Source organism: Syngnathus leptorhynchus, unplaced genomic scaffold (genome assembly GCF_054491065.1).
Source record: "Syngnathus leptorhynchus isolate UIUO unplaced genomic scaffold, UIUO_Slep HiC_scaffold_75, whole genome shotgun sequence".
Taxonomy (NCBI): Eukaryota; Metazoa; Chordata; class Actinopteri; order Syngnathiformes; family Syngnathidae; genus Syngnathus; species Syngnathus leptorhynchus.
Genome location: NW_028232042.1, coordinates 62501 through 85000, shown reverse-complemented (window position 1 = coordinate 85000; position 22500 = coordinate 62501).

Below are 22500 nucleotides of genomic sequence, written 5' to 3'. Positions count from 1 at the left end.
ACTACACGACCGTTTGGCAGAGCGAGTGCAAGGTTAGGCGAGCTGGGCGGTAACTCGGGTTAGTCTGGGGAGACTCGCGGTGGACAGGGTGGCGCGAATCCGGCCGGGCGGCCCCATCGATTAAGCATTGGTAGGGAGCCGAGGATGAGCCGTGCGAGGTGGCCTCGGAGGCGGTCCGTGGGGGACGACGGGGGGGGACGGGCGTCGGCCCTCCGGCCCGAGCAGAGAACGTTCGGTCACCCAAGCGGGAATCTGCGCCCCGGCCCGAGTCGGACTCGGTCGGTGCGGCCCGCTGAGGCCCTCAACTATTCCCGTACGCGGGGGTCGGGAGCTGCGGCGCTGCGCCGGCGACTTACCCGCGCGAGGCACGCACTGCGTGCGGCCAGGATGCGGAGTTGGATCGGCGCTGGTTGGGAACCCTCGGGGAACGAAGGCGGACGGCGGCCAGCCGGCGCCGACGAACCCGTCGGGGAGGGGGCTGGTGGCAGGCGCGATCGGCACTATTGCTGACTGCCGGGAGGGAAGCTGCGCCCCGGCCGAGTCAGACTCAGCCGTTGCGGCCCCCCCGAGCCCGCAGCGCGTAGCGCGGAAGCCATACGCCCCCCCGATGCGGAGCGACAGACGCCCCCGCGACCGCGGTTGGTCGGGAAGGCTTTTCGGATAGAGGTCGGACGGTGTGTGTGGACGGCTTCCCGTGGTGCCGCCGCTATCAAGCCGGAGGGTTTGAGAAACGACATTCGCGGAAGGACCGGCGCGGCCGGCGGACGCTCGCACGCGCGGCGCCCGACACTCAGCCGCTCGCTCGGCCTCCGTGGATCGTGGCTAGGTGGGATGGATGCCAAACCGGGTCGTCTCGGTCTCGCCGCAGTACGGTCGCGCCGGGGCCTGCGGGGCGGCGCGGGGAGCGCACGCTCACGCGGCGGCCGGGGCGCTAGAGTGCGACCCGCAGTGGGTAGGAACCGTCCACCCGACGTCGGACGAGCCGAGGCCGATGGAGGCCCTACCAAGGCGGGTCATGAGTGCCAGTCGGTCAGTTGGGTGAGGGGGTACTCGGAGGCCCGCCGGGAGCAGACGGGCGACCGGGGATGGGGGGCGTACGCGGGCGGGCGCCGGGAGAAGACGGCCCGTCCGGGGTCGAATCTCGGCCTGTGTTTTCGGAGCCGGCCGGGCATCACGCTCCCTCCTTGGATGGACAACATTCGTAGTTGACACTTTGTGTCATTTTATCCGAGCGGGCGGGCGCCTCGAGAGGCGGACCGTCCGGGGCGACTCTCGGCCTGTGTTTTCGGAGCCGGCCGGGCCTCACGCTCCCTCCTTGGATGGACAACATTCGTAGTTGACACTTTGTGTCATTTTATCCGAGCAGACGGGCGCCGCGAGGCGGACCGTCCGGGGCGACTCTCGGCCTGTGTTTTCGGAGCCGGCCGGGCATCACGCTCCCTCCTTGGATGGACAACATTCGTAGTTGACACTTTGTGTCATTTTATCCGAGCGGGCGGGCGCCTCGAGAGGCGGACCGTCCGGGGCGACTCTCGGCCTGTGTTTTCGGAGCCGGCCGGGCCTCACGCTCCCTCCTTGGATGGACAACATTCGTAGTTGACACTTTGTGTCATTTTATCCGAGCGGGCGGGCGCCGCGAGGCGGACCGTCCGGGGCGACTCTCGGCCTGTGTTTAAGGAGCCGGCCGGGCATCACGCTCCTTCCTTGGATGGACAACATTCGCAGTTGACACTTTGTGTCATTTTATCCGAGCAGACGGGCGCCGCGAGGCGGACCGTCCGGGGCGACTCTCGGCCTGTGTTTTCGGAGCCGGCCGGGCATCACGCTCCCTCCTTGGATGGACAACATTCGTAGTTGACACTTTGTGTCATTTTATCCGAGCGGGCGGGCGCCTCGAGAGGCGGACCGTCCGGGGCGACTCTCGGCCTGTGTTTTCGGAGCCGGCCGGGCCTCACGCTCCCTCCTTGGATGGACAACATTCGTAGTTGACACTTTGTGTCATTTTATCCGAGCGGGCGGGCGCCGCGAGGCGGACCGTCCGGGGCGACTCTCGGCCTGTGTTTAAGGAGCCGGCCGGGCATCACGCTCCTTCCTTGGATGGACAACATTCGCAGTTGACACTTTGTGTCATTTTATCCGAGCAGACGGGCGCCGCGAGGCGGACCGTCCGGGGCGACTCTCGGCCTGTGTTTTCGGAGCCGGCCGGGCATCACGCTCCCTCCTTGGATGGACAACATTCGTAGTTGACACTTTGTGTCATTTTATCCGAGCAGACGGGCGCCGCGAGGCGACCGTCCGGGGCGACTCTCGGCCTGTGTTTAAGGAGCCGGCCGGGCATCACGCTCCTTCCTTGGATGGACAACATTCGTAGTTGACACTTTGTGTCATTTTATCCGAGCGGGCGGGCGCCGCGAGGCGGACCGTCCGGGGCGACTCTCGGCCTGTGTTTAAGGAGCCGGCCGGGCATCACGCTCCTTCCTTGGATGGACAACATTCGCAGTTGACACTTTGTGTCATTTTATCCGAGCAGACGGGCGCCGCGAGGCGGACCGTCCGGGGCGACTCTCGGCCTGTGTTTTCGGAGCCGGCCGGGCATCACGCTCCCTCCTTGGATGGACAACATTCGTAGTTGACACTTTGTGTCATTTTATCCGAGCAGACGGGCGCCGCGAGGCGGACCGTCCGGGGCGACTCTCGGCCTGTGTTTAAGGAGCCGGCCGGGCATCACGCTCCTTCCTTGGATGGACAACATTCGCAGTTGACACTTTGTGTCATTTTGTTCGGCCTGTGTTTAAGGAGGCGGCCGTCCTCCACTCGGTCCGTGTTTAAGGAGCGACACTCGCGCTCCGGTTCGGCCTGTATTTAGGGAGGCGGCCGTCCTCCGCTTGGTCTGTGTTAAGGGCGACACTCTGTCCATGTTTGAGGAGCCTGGCCCTGACGCTCCTCTCCGGCCTGTGTTTAAGGAGGCGGCCGTCCTCCCCTTGGTCCGTGTTAAGGGCGACACTCGGTCCATGTTTGAGGAGCCTGGCCCTGACGCTCCTCTCCGGCCTGTGTTTAAGGAGGCGGCCGTCCTCCCCTTGGTCCGTGTTAAGGGCGACACTCGGTCCATGTTTGAGGAGCCTGGCCCTGACGCTCCTCTCCGGCCTGTGTTTAAGGAGGCGGCCGTCCTCCCCTTGGTCTGTGTTAAGGGCGACACTCGGTCCATGTTTGAGGAGCCTGGCCCTGACGCTCCTCTCCGGCCTGTGTTTAAGGAGGCGGCCGTCCTCCCCTTGGTCCGTGTTAAGGGCGACACTCGGTCCATGTTTGAGGAGCCTGGCCCTGACGCTCCTCTCCGGCCTGTGTTTAAGGAGGCGGCCGTCCTCCCCTTGGTCCGTGTTAAGGGCGACACTCGGTCCATGTTTGAGGAGCCTGGCCCTGACGCTCCTCTCCGGCCTGTGTTTAAGGAGGCGGCCGTCCTCCCCTTGGTCTGTGTTAAGGGCGACACTCGGTCCATGTTTGAGGAGCCTGGCCCTGACGCTCCTCTCCGGCCTGTGTTTAAGGAGGCGGCCGTCCTCCCCTTGGTCTGTGTTAAGGGCGACACTCGGTCCATGTTTGAGGAGCCTGGCCCTGACGCTCCTCTCCGGCCTGTGTTTAAGGAGGCGGCCGTCCTCCCCTTGGTCTGTGTTAAGGGCGACACTCGGTCCATGTTTGAGGAGCCTGGCCCTGACGCTCCTCTCCGGCCTGTGTTTAAGGAGGCGGCCGTCCTCCCCTTGGTCTGTGTTAAGGGCGACACTCGGTCCGTGTTTAAGGAGCGGCCCTCGCGCTCCGGTTCGGCCTGTATTTAGGGAGGCGGCCGTCCTCCGCTTGGTCTGTGTTAAGGGCGACACTCGGTCCGTGTTTAAGGAGCCGGCCCTGACGCTCCTCTTCGGCCTGTGTTTAAGGAGGCGGCCGTCCTCCACTTCCTTCCATGCACCACCACATTCGCAGTTGACACTTTGCCATTTTTTCAGAGAGGTGACACTTAGTCGTTTTTTCGAAAGTTGACACTTAGTCGTTTTTTCGAAAGTTGACACTTTGCCGTTTTTTCAGAGAGGCGACACTTAGTCGTTTTTTCGAAAGTTGACACTTAGCCGTTTTTTCGAAAGTTGACACTTAGCCGTTTTTTCGAAAGTTGACACTTAGCCGTTTTTTCGAAAGTTGACACTTAGTCACTTTTTCGCCACAGTGACACCTCCAGCGCGTGCCACGGCGCTTTTCAGGTCTTCTATCCGACCTTGTGCTGTCGAGGACGGCGTGTCCGACGCCGTGGGGAGACCAGCACCATCTCCTCCATACTCGTAAACGGGGTGCTTTGGAAAACGGGGGGAAAGTCGATGAGTACACTGACTACTGGGACCATTTCATTGTACTCTGGCGCACCTGAAGACCAAAAAAGGTACTGCACCTTAGCCCGGGTACCTCACCCCCTGGTACCTCGAGGAGAACTTAGAAAAATTTCGACAAATTTTTGGTGAGCTCCAGGGAGAGAGGCTGATTTTTCGCTTTTTGAGGCCGACCGCCGAACCGGCGCGGGGCGGACTCACAAGCCCCGCAGAGCCGTGGGCACTTAGTCGTTTTTTCAGAGAGGCGACACTTAGTCGTTTTTTCAGAGGCGACACTTAGTCGTTTTTTCGAAAGTTGACACTTAGCCGTTTTTTCGAAAGTCGACACTTAGCCGTTTTTTTGGAAAGTTGACACTTAGTCGTTTTTTCGAAAGTTGACACTTAGTCGTTTTTTCGCCACAATTGGCTCTGAGCTCCAGGGGGAGAGCCTGGTTTTGCCTTATTTCAGGCCGGCTGGGGAACCGGCGCGGGTCGGATGCACGAGCCCGGCAGAGCCGTGGGCACTTAGAAAATTTTCGCCGATTAAGCTGGGACCTCCAGGCGGAGACCGGCATTCCTCGTCCTCGGGGTTCGACCCAGGAACCGGCGCTGGGCAGACGCCGTAGCCACGCAGAGCCGTGGGCACTTAGAAAATATTCGCCAAGTTGGCTCTGAGCTCCAGGCGGAGAGGCTGGTTTTGCCTTATTTCAGGCCGGCTGGGGAACCGGCGCGGGTCGGATGCACGAGCCCGCAGAGCCGTGGGCACTTTGCCATTTTCTCAGAGTCGACACTTAGTCGTTTTTTCAGAGAGGCGACACTCTGTCGTTTTTTCGAAAGTTGACACTTTGCCGTTTTTTCAGAGAGGCGACACTTAGCCGTTTTTTCGAAAGTTGACACTTAGCCGTTTTTTCGAAAGTCGACACTTAGCCGTTTTTTCAGAGATGTGACACTTTGCCGTTTTTTCGAAAGTCGACACTTAGCCGTTTTTTCAGAGATGTGACACTTAGAAACTTTTTGCCAAGTTGGCTGTGAGCTCCAGGAGGAGACCGTTATTTTTCGTCATTCGAGGCCGACTGCGGAACCGGCGCTGGGCGGACGCCAAAGCTCGGCAGGGCCGTGGGCACTTAGAAACTTTTTGCCAAGTTGGCTGTGAGCTCCAGGAGGAGACCGTTATTTTTCGTCATTCGAGGCCGACTGCGGAACCGGCGCTGGGCGGACGCCAAAGCTCGGCAGGGCCGTGGGCACTTAGAAACTTTTTGCCAAGTTGGCTGTGAGCTCCAGGAGGAGACCGTTATTTTTCGTCATTCGAGGCCGACTGCGGAACCGGCGCTGGGCGGACGCCAAAGCTCGGCAGGGCCGTGGGCACTTAGAAACTTTTTGCCAAGTTGGCTGTGAGCTCCAGGAGGAGACCGTTATTTTTCGTCATTCGAGGCCGACTGCGGAACCGGCGCTGGGCGGACGCCAAAGCTCGGCAGGGCCGTGGGCACTTAGAAACTTTTTGCCAAGTTGGCTGTGAGCTCCAGGAGGAGACCGTTATTTTTCGTCATTCGAGGCCGACTGCGGAACCGGCGCTGGGCGGACGCCAAAGCTCGGCAGGGCCGTGGGCACTTAGAAACTTTTTGCCAAGTTGGCTGTGAGCTCCAGGAGGAGACCGTTATTTTTCGTCATTCGAGGCCGACTGCGGAACCGGCGCTGGGCGGACGCCAAAGCTCGGCAGGGCCGTGGGCACTTAGAAACTTTTTGCCAAGTTGGCTGTGAGCTCCAGGAGGAGACCGTTATTTTTCGTCATTCGAGGCCGACTGCGGAACCGGCGCTGGGCGGACGCCAAAGCTCGGCAGGGCCGTGGGCACTTAGAAACTTTTTGCCAAGTTGGCTGTGAGCTCCAGGAGGAGACCGTTATTTTTCGTCATTCGAGGCCGACTGCGGAACCGGCGCTGGGCGGACGCCAAAGCTCGGCAGGGCCGTGGGCACTTAGAAACTTTTTGCCAAGTTGGCTGTGAGCTCCAGGAGGAGACCGTTATTTTTCGTCATTCTAGGCCGGCTGCAGAACCGGCGCGGGTCGGATGCACGAGCCCGCAGAGCCGTGGGCACTTTGCCACTTTTTCGCCACAATTGGCTGTGAGCTCCAGGAGGAGACCGTTATTTTTCGTCATTCTAGGCCGGTTGCAGAACCGGCGCGGCTCGGATGCACGAGCCCGCAGAGCCGTGGGCACTTAGAAAAATTTCAGAGAGGCGACACTTTGCCATTTTTTCAGAGAGGTGACACTTAGTCGTTTTTTCGAAAGTTGACACTTAGCCGTTTTTTCGAAAGTTGACACTTAGTCGTTTTTTCGAAAGTTGACACTTAGTCGTTTTTTCGCCAAAGTGCCCACCTCCAGCGCGTGCCACGGCGCTTTCCAGGTCTTCTATCCGACCTTGTGCTGTCGAGGACGGCGTGTCCGACGCCGTGGGGAGACCAGCACCATCTCCTCCATACTCGTAAACGAGGTGCTTTGGAAAACGGGGGGAAAGTCGATGAGTACACTGACTACTGGGACCATTTCATTGTACTCTGGCGCACCTGAAGACCAAAAAAGGTACTGCACCTTAGCCCGGGTACCTCACCCCCTGGTACCTCGAGGTGAGCTCCAGGGAGAGAGGCTGATTTTTTGCTTTTTGAGGCCGACCACCGAACCGGCGCGGGGCGGACTCACAAGCCCCGCAGAGCCGTGGGCACTTAGTCGTTTTTTCGAAAGTTGACACTTAGTCGTTTTTTCGCCGATTTTGCTGGGACCTCCAGGCGAGGACCGGCGTTTTTCGTCTTCCGGGTCCGACCCGGGAACCAGCGCCGAGCGGACACATTCGCTCGCTAGTGCCGTTGGCACTTAGAAAATTTTTCGTTTGTCATGAGCTCCGGGCGGAGAGCGGCGTTTTTCGTCTTCCGGGTTCGACCCGGGAACCAGCGCCGAGCGGACACATTCGCTCGCTAGTGCCGTTGGCACTTAGAAAATTTTTCGTTTGTCATGAGCTCCGGGCGGAGAGCGGCGTTTTTCGTCTTCCGGGTTCGACCCGGGAACCAGCGCCGAGCGGACACATTCGCTCGCTAGTGCCGTTGGCACTTAGAAAATTTTTCGTTTGTCATGAGCTCCGGGCGGAGAGCGGCGTTTTTCGTCTTCCGGGTTCGACCCGGGAACCAGCGCCGAGCGGACACATTCGCTCGCTAGTGCCGTTGGCACTTAGAAAATTTTTCGTTTGTCATGAGCTCCGGGCGGAGAGCGGCGTTTTTCGTCTTCCGGGTTCGACCCGGGAACCAGCGCCGAGCGGACACATTCGCTCGCTAGTGCCGTTGGCACTTAGAAAATTTTTCGTTTGTCATGAGCTCCGGGCGGAGAGCGGCGTTTTTCGTCTTCCGGGTTCGACCCGGGAACCAGCGCCGAGCGGACACATTCGCTCGCTAGTGCCGTTGGCACTTAGAAAATTTTTCGTTTGTCATGAGCTCCGGGCGGAGAGCGGCGTTTTTCGTCTTCCGGGTTCGACCCGGGAACCAGCGCCGAGCGGACACATTCGCTCGCTAGTGCCGTTGGCACTTAGAAAATTTTTCGTTTGTCATGAGCTCCGGGCGGAGAGCGGCGTTTTTCGTCTTCCGGGTTCGACCCGGGAACCAGCGCCGAGCGGACACATTCGCTCGCTAGTGCCGTTGGCACTTAGAAAATTTTTCGTTTGTCATGAGCTCCGGGCGGAGAGCGGCGTTTTTCGTCTTCCGGGTTCGACCCGGGAACCAGCGCCGAGCGGACACATTCGCTCGCTAGTGCCGTTGGCACTTAGAAAATTTTTCGTTTGTCATGAGCTCCGGGCGGAGACCGGCATTTTTCGTCATTCGAGGCCGACGGGGGAACCAGCCGGAGCGGACACGTTTGCTCGGAAGAGCCGTTGGCACTTAGAAAAAATTCCGTGTCTCGTGAGCTCCAGGGGGGACAGGCTGGTTTTATTCATCCGTAGCCGACATGGGAACCAGCGCGGAGCGGATTGGTGTTGCGCTGCCATATACCTCATCTCTCTCAAGAGTCCCCCCCTTATACGTGCCGATGGTGTTTTGGAAAACGGGGGGTAACTGGATGAGTACACTGACTAGTGGGACCAAGTACACTAATAGCCCCTGGTACCTAAAATGGAAGTATAGAGGCCGACTTTCGGGCAAGATCACGCCGGGTTAGGCTTCCAGGACCTCGGCTAAGCAATTTTAACGGGTTGCCCGGTTCTTTTTTGAACCAGCCCGGTTCTTTTTTTTTATCCAGCCCGGTTCTTTTTACACTTCCAGCTGGAGCTCGGGAGCGGCTTTTTGCACAAGATCACGCCGTGTTAGGCTTCCAGGACCTCAGCTAAGCAATTTTAACGGGTCGCCCGGTTCTTTTTTGATCCAGCCCGGTTCTTTTTTTTATCCAGCCTGGTTCTTTTTACACTTCCAGCTGGAGCTCGGGAGCGGCTTTTTGCACAAGAACACGCCGTGTTAGGCTTCCAGGACCTCGGCTAAGCAATTTTAACGGGTCGCCCGGTTCTTTTTTGATCCAGCCCGGTTCTTTTTTTTATCCAGCCTGGTTCTTTTTACACTTCCAGCTGGAGCTCGGGAGCGGCTTTTTGCACAAGAACACGCCGTGTTAGGCTTCCAGGACCTCGGCTAAGCAATTTTAACGGGTCGCCCGGTTCTTTTTTGATCCAGCCCGGTTCTTTTTTTTATCCAGCCTGGTTCTTTTTACACTTCCAGCTGGAGCTCGGGAGCGGCTTTTTGCACAAGATCACGCCGTGTTAGGCTTCCAGGACCTCGGCTAAGCAATTTTAACGGGTCGCCCGGTTCTTTTTTTTTATCCAGCCCGGTTCTTTTTTTATCCAGCCCGGTTCTTTTTACACTTCCAGCTGGAGCTCGGGAGCGGCTTTTTGCACAAGATCACGCCGTGTTAGGCTTCCAGGACCTCGGCTAAGCAATTTTAACGGGTTGCCCGGTTCTTTTTTGAACCAGCCCGGTTCTTTTTTTTATCCAGCCTGGTTCTTTTTACACTTCCAGCTGGAGCTCGGGAGCGGCTTTTTGCACAAGAACACGCCGTGTTAGGCTTCCAGGACCTCGGCTAAGCAATTTTAACGGGTCGCCCGGTTCTTTTTTGATCCAGCCCGGTTCTTTTTTTTATCCAGCCTGGTTCTTTTTACACTTCCAGCTGGAGCTCGGGAGCGGCTTTTTGCACAAGAACACGCCGTGTTAGGCTTCCAGGACCTCGGCTAAGCAATTTTAACGGGTTGCCCGGTTCTTTTTTGAACCAGCCCGGTTCTTTTTTTTATCCAGCCTGGTTCTTTTTACACTTCCAGCTGGAGCTCGGGAGCGGCTTTTTGCACAAGAACACGCCGTGTTAGGCTTCCAGGACCTCGGCTAAGCAATTTTAACGGGTCGCCCGGTTCTTTTTTGATCCAGCCCGGTTCTTTTTTTTATCCAGCCTGGTTCTTTTTACACTTCCAGCTGGAGCTCGGGAGCGGCTTTTTGCACAAGATCACGCCGTGTTAGGCTTCCAGGACCTCGGCTAAGCAATTTTAACGGGTCGCCCGGTTCTTTTTTTTATCCAGCCCGGTTCTTTTTTTATCCAGCCCGGTTCTTTTTACACTTCCAGCTGGAGCTCGGGAGCGGCTTTTTGCACAAGATCACGCCGTGTTAGGCTTCCAGGACCTCGGCTAAGCAATTTTAACGGGTCGCCCGGTTCTTTTTTGATCCAGCCCGGTTCTTTTTTTTATCCAGCCTGGTTCTTTTTACACTTCCAGCTGGAGCTCGGGAGCGGCTTTTTGCACAAGAACACGCCGTGTTAGGCTTCCAGGACCTCGGCTAAGCAATTTTAACGGGTCGCCCGGTTCTTTTTTTTATCCAGCCCGGTTCTTTTTTTATCCAGCCCGGTTCTTTTTACACTTCCAGCTGGAGCTCGGGAGCGGCTTTTTGCACAAGATCACGCCGTGTTAGGCTTCCAGGACCTCGGCTAAGCAATTTTAACGGGTCGCCCGGTTCTTTTTTGATCCAGCCCGGTTCTTTTTTTTATCCAGCCCGGTTCTTTTTACACTTCCAGCTGGAGCTTGGGAGCGGCTTTTTGCACAAGAACACGCCGTGTTAGGCTTCCAGGACCTCGGCTAAGCAATTTTAACGGGTCGCCCGGTTCTTTTTTGATCCAGCCCGGTTCTTTTTTTATCCAGCCCGGTTCTTTTTACACTTCCAGCTGGAGCTCGGGAGCGGCTTTTTGCACAAGATCACGCCGGGTTAGGCTTCCAGGACCTCGGCTAAGCAATTTTAACGGGCCACCCGGTTCTTTTTTTTTATCCAGCCCGGTTCTTTTTTTTATCCAGCCTGGTTCTTTTTACACTTCCAGCTGGAGCTCGGGAGCGGCTTTTTGCACAAGAACACGCCGTGTTAGGCTTCCAGGACCTCGGCTAAGCAATTTTAACGGGTCGCCCGGTTCTTTTTTGATCCAGCCCGGTTCTTTTTTTTATCCAGCCTGGTTCTTTTTACACTTCCAGCTGGAGCTCGGGAGCGGCTTTTTGCACAAGAACACGCCGTGTTAGGCTTCCAGGACCTCGGCTAAGCAATTTTAACGGGTCGCCCGGTTCTTTTTTTATCCAGCCCGGTTCTTTTTTTATCCAGCCTGGTTCTTTTTACACTTCCAGCTGGAGCTCGGGAGCGGCTTTTTGCACAAGATCACGCCGTGTTAGGCTTCCAGGACCTCGGCTAAGCAATTTTAACGGGTCGCCCGGTTCTTTTTTGATCCAGCCCGGTTCTTTTTTTTATCCAGCCTGGTTCTTTTTACACTTCCAGCTGGAGCTCGGGAGCGGCTTTTTGCACAAGATCACGCCGTGTTAGGCTTCCAGGACCTCGGCTAAGCAATTTTAACGGGTCGCCCGGTTCTTTTTTGATCCAGCCCGGTTCTTTTTTTTATCCAGCCTGGTTCTTTTTACACTTCCAGCTGGAGCTCGGGAGCGGCTTTTTGCACAAGATCACGCCGTGTTAGGCTTCCAGGACCTCGGCTAAGCAATTTTAACGGGTCGCCCGGTTCTTTTTTGATCCAGCCCGGTTCTTTTTTTTTATCCAGCCTGGTTCTTTTTACACTTCCAGCTGGAGCTCGGGAGCGGCTTTTTGCACAAGAACACGCCGTGTTAGGCTTCCAGGACCTCGGCTAAGCAATTTTAACGGGTCGCCCGGTTCTTTTTTGATCCAGCCCGGTTCTTTTTTTTATCCAGCCTGGTTCTTTTTACACTTCCAGCTGGAGCTCGGGAGCGGCTTTTTGCACAAGATCACGCCGTGTTAGGCTTCCAGGACCTCGGCTAAGCAATTTTAACGGGTCGCCCGGTTCTTTTTTTTATCCAGCCCGGTTCTTTTTTTTTATCCAGCCTGGTTCTTTTTACACTTCCAGCTGGAGCTCGGGAGCGGCTTTTTGCACAAGAACACGCCGTGTTAGGCTTCCAGGACCTCGGCTAAGCAATTTTAACGGGTCGCCCGGTTCTTTTTTGATCCAGCCCGGTTCTTTTTTTTATCCAGCCTGGTTCTTTTTACACTTCCAGCTGGAGCTCGGGAGCGGCTTTTTGCACAAGATCACGCCGTGTTAGGCTTCCAGGACCTCGGCTAAGCAATTTTAACGGGTCGCCCGGTTCTTTTTTGATCCAGCCCGGTTCTTTGTTTTTTATCCAGCCCGGTTCTTTTCACACTTCCAGCTGGAGCTCGGCAGCGGCTATTTGCACAAGATCACGCCGGGTTAGGCTTCCAGGACCTCGGCTAAGCAATTTTAACGGGTCGCCCGGTTCTTTTTTGATCCAGCCCGGTTCTTTTTTTTATCCAGCCCGGTTCTTTTCACACTTCCAGCTGGAGCTCGGGAGCGGCTTTTTGCACAAGATCACGCCGTGTTAGGCTTCCAGGACCTCGGCTAAGCAATTTTAACGGGTCGCCCGGTTCTTTTTTGATCCAGCCCGGTTCTTTTTTTTATCCAGCCTGGTTCTTTTTACACTTCCAGCTGGAGCTCGGGAGCGGCTTTTTGCACAAGAACACGCCGTGTTAGGCTTCCAGGACCTCGGCTAAGCAATTTTAACGGGCCGCCCGGTTCTTTTTTTGATCCAGCCCGGTTCTTTTTACACTTCCAGCTGGAGCTCAGCAGCGGCTTTTTGCACAAGATCACGCCGGGTTAGGCTTCCAGGACCTCGGCTAAGCACTTGTAACGGGCCCTGGTCCACCCCTGCCAGCGCATTTCAAAACTTGGCATTAATTTCGACCTAAGAGACGAAGTCTGATTTTTTTCTACCACTTGGGCGGCCTTTTTGCACCCAGAACACCCGCACCGGCACCATAAATTCGAAGGGTGCCGAGTGCGTCGGCGCAGATTCTGCGACGGAGTGACACTTCCCTCTTGTGGACATTCGGCGGTAGGTGAAATGCGCACTCGGTCTTCTCTTTTCTTTTCCTTCCAGTGAAACTTTGGCAACATTCTGCGAGCTGCTGGCTTCCAGAACCTCGGCCAAGCAGGTGGAGGATTTTTTTCCACTTCCAGCTGGAGGTGAGGAGGGACTTTTTGGGCAAGATCACGCCGACTTAGCAAGCAAGGTGGAAGTGCCAGCATGCAGTGGCTGGAAGTGTGGATGTGGAGCTCCAGCACCCTCCCTGCCTATGGAAGTGTGGAGCTCCAGCACCCTCCCTGCCTATGGAAGTGTGGAGCTCCAGCACCCTCCCTGCCTATGGAAGTGTGGAGCTCCAGCACCCTCCCTGCCTATGGAAGTGTGGAGCTCCAGCACCCTCCCTGCCTATGGAAGTGTGGAGCTCCAGCACCCTCCCTGCCTATGGAAGTGTGGAGCTCCAGCACCCTCCCTGCCTATGGAAGTGTGGAGCTCCAGCACCCTCCCTGCCTATGGAAGTGTGGAGCTCCAGCACCCTCCCTGCCTATGGAAGTGTGGAGCTCCAGCACCCTCCCTGCCTATGGAAGTGTGGAGCTCCAGCACCCTCCCTGCCTATGGAAGTGTGGAGCTCCAGCACCCTCCCTGCCTATGGAAGTGTGGAGCTCCAGCACCCTCCCTGCCTATGGAAGTGTGGAGCTCCAGCACCCTCCCTGCCTATGGAAGTGTGGAGCTCCAGCACCCTCCCTGCCTATGGAAGTGTGGAGCTCCAGCACCCTCCCTGCCTATGGAAGTGTGGAGCTCCAGCACCCTCCCTGCCTATGGAAGTGTGGAGCTCCAGCACCCTCCCTGCCTATGGAAGTGTGGAGCTCCAGCACCCTCCCTGCCTATGGAAGTGTGGAGCTCCAGCACCCTCCCTGCCTATGGAAGTGTGGAGCTCCAGCACCCTCCCTGCCTATGGAAGTGTGGAGCTCCAGCACCCTCCCTGCCTATGGAAGTGTGGAGCTCCAGCACCCTCCCTGCCTATGGAAGTGTGGAGCTCCAGCACCCTCCCTGCCTATGGAAGTGTGGAGCTCCAGCACCCTCCCTGCCTATGGAAGTGTGGAGCTCCAGCACCCTCCCTGCCTATGGAAGTGTGGAGCTCCAGCACCCTCCCTGCCTATGGAAGTGTGGAGCTCCAGCACCCTCCCTGCCTATGGAAGTGTGGAGCTCCAGCACCCTCCCTGCCTATGGAAGTGTGGAGCTCCAGCACCCTCCCTGCCTATGGAAGTGTGGAGCTCCAGCACCCTCCCTGCCTATGGAAGTGTGGAGCTCCAGCACCCTCCCTGCCTATGGAAGTGTGGAGCTCCAGCACCCTCCCTGCCTATGGAAGTGTGGAGCTCCAGCACCCTCCCTGCCTATGGAAGTGTGGAGCTCCAGCACCCTCCCTGCCTATGGAAGTGTGGAGCTCCAGCACCCTCCCTGCCTATGGAAGTGTGGAGCTCCAGCACCCTCCCTGCCTATGGAAGTGTGGAGCTCCAGCACCCTCCCTGCCTATGGAAGTGTGGAGCTCCAGCACCCTCCCTGCCTATGGAAGTGTGGAGCTCCAGCACCCTCCCTGCCTATGGAAGTGTGGAGCTCCAGCACCCTCCCTGCCTATGGAAGTGTGGAGCTCCAGCACCCTCCCTGCCTATGGAAGTGTGGAGCTCCAGCACCCTCCCTGCCTATGGAAGTGTGGAGCTCCAGCACCCTCCCTGCCTATGGAAGTGTGGAGCTCCAGCACCCTCCCTGCCTATGGAAGTGTGGAGCTCCAGCACCCTCCCTGCCTATGGAAGTGTGGAGCTCCAGCACCCTCCCTGCCTATGGAAGTGTGGAGCTCCAGCACCCTCCCTGCCTATGGAAGTGTGGAGCTCCAGCACCCTCCCTGCCTATGGAAGTGTGGAGCTCCAGCACCCTCCCTGCCTATGGAAGTGTGGAGCTCCAGCACCCTCCCTGCCTATGGAAGTGTGGAGCTCCAGCACCCTCCCTGCCTATGGAAGTGTGGAGCTCCAGCACCCTCCCTGCCTATGGAAGTGTGGAGCTCCAGCACCCTCCCTGCCTATGGAAGTGTGGAGCTCCAGCACCCTCCCTGCCTATGGAAGTGTGGAGCTCCAGCACCCTCCCTGCCTATGGAAGTGTGGAGCTCCAGCACCCTCCCTGCCTATGGAAGTGTGGAGCTCCAGCACCCTCCCTGCCTATGGAAGTGTGGAGCTCCAGCACCCTCCCTGCCTATGGAAGTGTGGAGCTCCAGCACCCTCCCTGCCTATGGAAGTGTGGAGCTCCAGCACCCTCCCTGCCTATGGAAGTGTGGAGCTCCAGCACCCTCCCTGCCTATGGAAGTGTGGAGCTCCAGCACCCTCCGTGCCTAGGGAAGTGTGGAGCTCCAGCACCCTCCGTGCCTATGGAAGAGCCACCTCCGCGGGCATGCTGCTCAACCACGCCGGCCCAGAGTTCCAGCCGCTCGGCTACACTCTCTCACAAGCCCCGCCTGGAGCTCCCCAGCCCGCCCCTGGTACCTCAACTACCGAGGCCAGCCGCTCGACCAGGCCGGCCCAGAGTTCCAGCCGCTCGGATAAGCTCTGTCACTCTCCCGCTAAGCAGCCACCGGTAACGGGGAAATGTCGCCGCCTTGTGGACACGCCGTTGTAAATGAATGGGCTTTCGCACTTAGTGCAATTTTCGCCAGCTCCGTGGCTGCAAGTATGGAGCTATGGAGCTATGGAGCCACCAGACAGGCTGGAGCTCTGGAGCTATGGAAGTATGGAGCTCTGGAGCTATGGAGCTATGGAGCTATGGAGCTCTGGGGCTATGGAGCTATGGAGCTATGGAGCTCTGGAGCTCTGGTGCTATGGAGCTCTGGAGCTCTGGTGCTATGGAGCTATGGAGCTATGGAGCTATGGAGCTATGGAGCTATGGAAGTCTGGAGCTATGGAAGTATGGAGCTATGGAAGTATGGAGCTATGGAGCTATGGAGCTATGGAGCCACCAGCCAGCACCCTCCGTGGCTCAACCACGCCGGCCCAGAGTTCCAGCCGCTCGGCTTCACTCTCTCACAAGCCCCGCCTGGAGCTCCCCAGCCCGCCCCTGGTACCTCAACTACCGAGGCCAGCCGCTCGACCAGGCCGGCCCAGAGTTCCAGCCGCTCGGCTTCACTCTCTCACAAGACCCGCCTGGAGCTCCCCGGCCCACCCCTGGTACCTCAACTACCGAGGCCAGCCGTTCGACCACGCCGGCGCAGAGTTCCAGCCGCTCGGATAAGCTCTGTCACTCTCCTGCCGCGCAGCCACCGGTAACGGGGAAATGTCGCCGCCTTGTGGACACGCCCTTGTAAATGAATGGGCTTTCGCACTTAGTGCAATTTTCGCCAACTCTCTGACTGGAGCTATGGAAGTATGGAGCTATGGAGCCACCAGCCACCCAGGCTGGAGCTATGGAGCTCTGGTGCTATGGAGCTCTGGTGCTATGGAGCTATGGAGCTCTGGAGCTCTGGTGCTATGGAGCTATGGAGCTCTGGAAGTATGGAGCTATGGAGCTCTGGAGGTATGGAGCTATGGAGCCCTGGAGCCCTGGAGCTATGGAGCCCTGGAGCTATGGAGCCCTGGAGCCCTGGAGCTATGGAGCCCTGGAGCTATGGAGCTATGGAGCTCTGGTGCTATGGAGCTATGGAGCTCTGGTGCTATGGAGCTATGGAGCTCTGGTGCTATGGAGCTATGGAGCTCTGGTGCTATGGAGCTATGGAGCTCTGGTGCTATGGAGCTATGGAGCTGGTGCTATGGAGCTATGGAGCTCTGGTGCTATGGAGCTATGGAGCTCTGGTGCTATGGAGCTCTGGTGCTATGGAGCTATGGAGCTCTGGTGCTATGGAGCTATGGAGCTCTGGTGCTATGGAGCTATGGAGCTCTGGTGCTATGGAGCTCTGGTGCTATGGAGCTATGGAGCTCTGGTGCTATGGAGCTCTGGAGCTCTGGAGGTATGGAGCTATGGAGGTATGGAGCCACCAGCCAGCACCCTCCGTGGCTGGATCAATGGAAGTGTTTAGGTACCAGGCGGCCAAAGTGCCGAGGCCTCACGCTCGACCACGCCGGCGCAGAGTTCCAGCCGCTCGGATGAGCTCTGTCACTCTCCCGCCGCGCAGCCACCGGTAACGGGGAAATGTCGCCGCCTTGTGGACACGCCGTTGTAAATGAATGGGCTTTCGCACTTAGTGCAATTTTCGCCAACTCTCTGACTTAGAGCTATGGAAGTATGGAGCTATGGAGCCACCAGCCACCCAGGCTGGAGCTATGGAGCTCTGGAGCTCTGGTGCTATGGAGCTCTGGAGGTATGGAGCTATGGAGCTATGGAGCTATGGAGCTATGGAGCCCTGGAGCTCTGGAGGTATGGAGCTATGGTGCTATGGAGCTCTGAAGCCATGGAGCTCTGGTGCTATGGAGCTCTGGAGCTCTGGAGGTATGGAGCTCTGGAGGTATGGAGCTATGGAGCCCTGGAGCCCTGGAGCTATGGAGCCCTGGAGCTATGGAGCCCTGGAGCCCTGGAGCTATGGAGCCCTGGAGCTATGGAGCCCTGGAGCCCTGGAGCTATGGAGCCCTGGAGCTATGGAGCTATGGAGCCCTGGAGCTATGGAGCTATGGAGCTATGGAGCTCTGGTGCTATGGAGCTATGGAGCTCTGGTGCTATGGAGCTATGGAGCTCTGGTGCTATGGAGCTATGGAGCTCTGGTGCTATGGAGCTATGGAGCTCTGGTGCTATGGAGCTCTGGTGCTATGGAGCTATGGAGCTCTGGTGCTATGGAGCTATGGAGCTCTGGTGCTATGGAGCTATGGAGCTCTGGTGCTATGGAGCTATGGAGCTCTGGAGGTATGGAGCTATGGAGGTATGGAGCCACCAGCCAGCACCCTCCGAGGCTGGATCAATGGAAGTGTTTTAGGTACCAGGCAGCCAAAGGGCCGAGGCCTCACTCTCGACCACGCCGGCGCAGAGTTCCAGCCGCTCGGATAAGCTCTGTCACTCACCCGCCGCGCAGCCACCGGTAACGGGGAAATGTCGCCGCCTTGTGGACACGCCGTTGTAAATGAATGGGCTTTCGCACTTAGTGCAATTTTCGCCAGCTCCGTGGCTGCAAGTATGGAGCTATGGAGCCACCAGCCAGCCAGGCTGGAGCTATGGAAGTATGGAGCCATGGAGCTCCGGAGCTATGGAAGTATGGAGCTATGGAGCTATGGAGCTCTGGAGCTCTGGAGCTCTGGAGCTATGGAGCTATGGAGCCCTGGAGCTATGGAGCTATGGAGCCCTGGTGCTATGGAGCTATGGAGCTCTGGTGCTATGGAGCTATGGAGCTCTGGTGCTATGGAGCTATGGAGCTCTGGTGCTATGGAGCTATGGAGCTCTGGTGCTATGGAGCTATGGAGCTCTGGTGCTATGGAGCTATGGAGCTCTGGTGCTATGGAGCTATGGAGCTCTGGTGCTATGGAGCTCTGGAGCTCTGGTGCTATGGAGCTCTGGAGCTCTGGTGCTATGGAGCTATGGAGCTCTGGTGCTATGGAGCTATGGAGCTCTGGTGCTATGGAGCTATGGAGCTCTGGAGGTATGGAGCTATGGAGGTATGGAGCCACCAGCCAGCACCCTCCGTGGCTGGATCAATGGAAGTGTTTAGGTACCAGGCGGCCAAAGTGCCGAGGCCTCACGCTCGACCACGCCGGCGCAGAGTTCCAGCCGCTCGGATGAGCTCTGTCACTCTCCCGCCGCGCAGCCACCGGTAACGGGGAAATGTCGCCGCCTTGTGGACACGCCGTTGTAAATGAATGGGCTTTCGCACTTAGTGCAATTTTCGCCAACTCTCTGACTTAGAGCTATGGAAGTATGGAGCTATGGAGCCACCAGCCACCCAGGCTGGAGCTATGGAGCTCTGGAGCTATGGAGCTCTGGTGCTATGGAGCTATGGAGCTCTGGTGCTATGGAGCTATGGAGCTCTGGTGCTATGGAGCTATGGAGCTCTGGTGCTATGGAGCTATGTAGCTCTGGTGCTATGGAGCTATGGAGCTCTGGTGCTATGGAGCTATGGAGCTCTGGTGCTATGGAGCTATGGAGCTCTGGTGCTATGGAGCTATGGAGCTCTGGTGCTATGGAGCTATGGAGCTATGGAGCCACCAGCCAGCACCCTCCGTGGCTGGATCAATGGAAGTGTTTTAGGTACCAGGCAGCCAAAGGGCCGGGGCCTCACGCTCGACCACGCCGGCGCAGAGTTCCAGCCGCTCGGATAAGCTCTGTCACTCACCCGCCACGCAGCCACCGGTAACGGGGAAATGTCGCCGCCTGGCGGACACGCCGTTGTAAATGAATGGGCTTTCGCACTTAGTGCAATTTTCGCCAACTCTCTGACTGGAGCTATGGAAGTATGGAGCTATGGAGCCACCAGCCACCCAGGCTGGAGCTATGGAGCTCTGGAGGTATGGAGCTATGGAGCCCTGGAGCTATGGAGCTATGGAGCCCTGGAGCTATGGAGCCCTGGAGCTATGGAGCTATGGAGCCCTGGTGCTATGGAGCTATGGAGCTCTGGTGCTATGGAGCTCTGGTGCTATGGAGCTATGGAGCTCTGGTGCTATGGAGCTATGGAGCTCTGGTGCTATGGAGCTATGGAGCTCTGGTGCTATGGAGCTATGGAGCTCTGGTGCTATGGAGCCACCAGCCAGCACCCTCCGTGGCTGGATCAATGGAAGTGTTTGGCTGCCTGGTACCTAAAAGGGCCGGGGCCTCACGCTCGACCACGCCGGCGCAGAGTTCCAGCCGCTCGGATAAGCTCTGTCACTCACCCGCCGCGCAGCCACCGGTAACGGGGAAATGTCGCCGCCTGGCGGACACGCCGTTGTAAATGAATGGGCTTTCGCACTTAGTGCAATTTTAGCCAACTCCGTGGCTGCAAGTATGGAAGTATGGAGCTATGGAGCCACCAGCCAGCACCCTCCGCGGCTGGAGCTATGGAAGTATGGAGCTATGGAGCTATGGAGCTATGGAAGTATGGAGCTATGGAGCTCTGGAGGTATGGAGCTATGGAGCCCTGGAGCCCTGGAGCTATGGAGCCCTGGAGCTATGGAGCTATGGAGCCCTGGAGCTATGGAGCCCTGGAGCTATGGAGCTATGGAGCTCTGGTGCTATGGAGCTATGGAGCTCTGGTGCTATGGAGCTATGGAGCTCTGGTGCTATGGAGCTATGGAGCTCTGGTGCTATGGAGCTATGGAGCTCTGGTGCTATGGAGCTATGGAGCTCTGGTGCTATGGAGCTCTGGAGCTCTGGTGCTATGGAGCTATGGAGCTCTGGTGCTATGGAGCTCTGGAGCTCTGGTGCTATGGAGCTCTGGAGCTCTGGTGCTATGGAGCTATGGAGCTCTGGTGCTATGGAGCTATGGAGCTCTGGTGCTATGGAGCTATGGAGCTCTGGTGCTATGGAGCTATGGAGCTCTGGTGCTATGGAGCTATGGAGCTCTGGTGCTATGGAGCTATGGAGCTCTGGTGCTATGGAGCTATGGAGCTCTGGTGCTATGGAGCTATGGAGCTATGGAGCCCTGGAGCCCTGGAGCTATGGAGCCCTGGAGCTATGGAGCTATGGAGCCCTGGAGCTATGGAGCTATGGAGCTATGGAGCTCTGGTGCTATGGAGCTATGGAGCTCTGGTGCTATGGAGCTATGGAGCTCTGGTGCTATGGAGCTATGGAGCTCTGGTGCTATGGAGCTATGGAGCTCTGGTGCTATGGAGCTCTGGTGCTATGGAGCTATGGAGCTCTGGTGCTATGGAGCTCTGGAGCTCTGGAGCTCTGGTGCTATGGAGCTATGGAGCTCTGGTGCTATGGAGCTCTGGAGCTCTGGAGGTATGGAGCTATGGAGCCACCAGCCAGCACCCTCCGTGGCTGGATCAATGGAAGTGTTTTAGGTACCAGGCAGCCAAAGGGCCGAGGCCTCACGCTCGACCACGCCGGCGCAGAGTTCCAGCCGCTCGGATAAGCTCTGTCACTCACCCGCCGCGCAGCCACCGGTAACGGGGAAATGTCGCCGCCTTGTGGACACGCCGTTGTAAATGAATGGGCTTTCGCACTTAGTGCAATTTTAGCCAACTCTCTGACTGGAGCTATGGAAGTATGGAGCTATGGAGCCACCAGCCACCCAGGCTGGAGCTATGGAGCTATGGAGCTCTGGTGCTATGGAGCTATGGAGCTCTGGTGCTATGGAGCTATGGAGCTCTGGTGCTATGGAGCTATGGAGCTCTGGTGCTATGGAGCTATGGAGCTCTGGTGCTATGGAGCTATGGAGCTCTGGTGCTATGGAGCTATGGAGCTCTGGTGCTATGGAGCTATGGAGCTCTGGTGCTATGGAGCTATGGAGCTCTGGTGCTATGGAGCTATGGAGCTCTGGTGCTATGGAGCTATGGAGCTCTGGTGCTATGGAGCTATGGAGCTATGGAGCTCTGGTGCTATGGAGCTATGGAGCTCTGGTGCTATGGAGCTATGGAGCTCTGGTGCTATGGAGCTATGGAGCTCTGGTGCTATGGAGCTCTGGTGCTATGGAGCTATGGAGCTCTGGTGCTATGGAGCTCTGGAGCTCTGGAGGTATGGAGCTATGGAGCTATGGAGCCACCAGCCAGCACCCTCCGTGGCTGGATCAATGGAAGTGTTTTAGGTACCAGGCAGCCAAAGGGCCGAGGCCTCACGCTCGACCACGCCGGCGCAGAGTTCCAGCCGCTCGGATAAGCTCTGTCACTCACCCGCCGCGCAGCCACCGGTAACGGGGAAATGTCGCCGCCTTGTGGACACGCCGTTGTAAATGAATGGGCTTTCGCACTTAGTGCAATTTTAGCACACTCTCTGACTGGAGCTATGGAAGTATGGAGCTATGGAGCCACCAGCCACCCAGGCTGGAGCTATGGAGCTATGGAGCTCTGGTGCTATGGAGCTATGGTGCTATGGAGCTCTGAAGCCATGGAGCTCTGGTGCTATGGAGCTCTGGAGCTCTGGAGGTATGGAGCTCTGGAGGTATGGAGCTATGGAGCCCTGGAGCCCTGGAGCTATGGAGCCCTGGAGCTATGGAGCCCTGGAGCCCTGGAGCTATGGAGCCCTGGAGCTATGGAGCTATGGAGCCCTGGAGCTATGGAGCTATGGAGCTCTGGTGCTATGGAGCTATGGAGCTCTGGTGCTATGGAGCTATGGAGCTCTGGTGCTATGGAGCTATGGAGCTCTGGTGCTATGGAGCTATGGAGCTCTGGTGCTATGGAGCTATGGAGCTATGGAGCTCTGGTGCTATGGAGCTATGGAGCTCTGGTGCTATGGAGCTATGGAGCTCTGGTGCTATGGAGCTATGGAGCTCTGGTGCTATGGAGCTCTGGTGCTATGGAGCTATGGAGCTCTGGTGCTATGGAGCTCTGGAGCTCTGGAGGTATGGAGCTATGGAGCTATGGAGCCACCAGCCAGCACCCTCCGTGGCTGGATCAATGGAAGTGTTTTAGGTACCAGGCAGCCAAAGGGCCGAGGCCTCACGCTCGACCACGCCGGCGCAGAGTTCCAGCCGCTCGGATAAGCTCTGTCACTCACCCGCCGCGCAGCCACCGGTAACGGGGAAATGTCGCCGCCTTGTGGACACGCCGTTGTAAATGAATGGGCTTTCGCACTTAGTGCAATTTTAGCACACTCTCTGACTGGAGCTATGGAAGTATGGAGCTATGGAGCCACCAGCCACCCAGGCTGGAGCTATGGAGCTATGGAGCTCTGGTGCTATGGAGCTATGGAG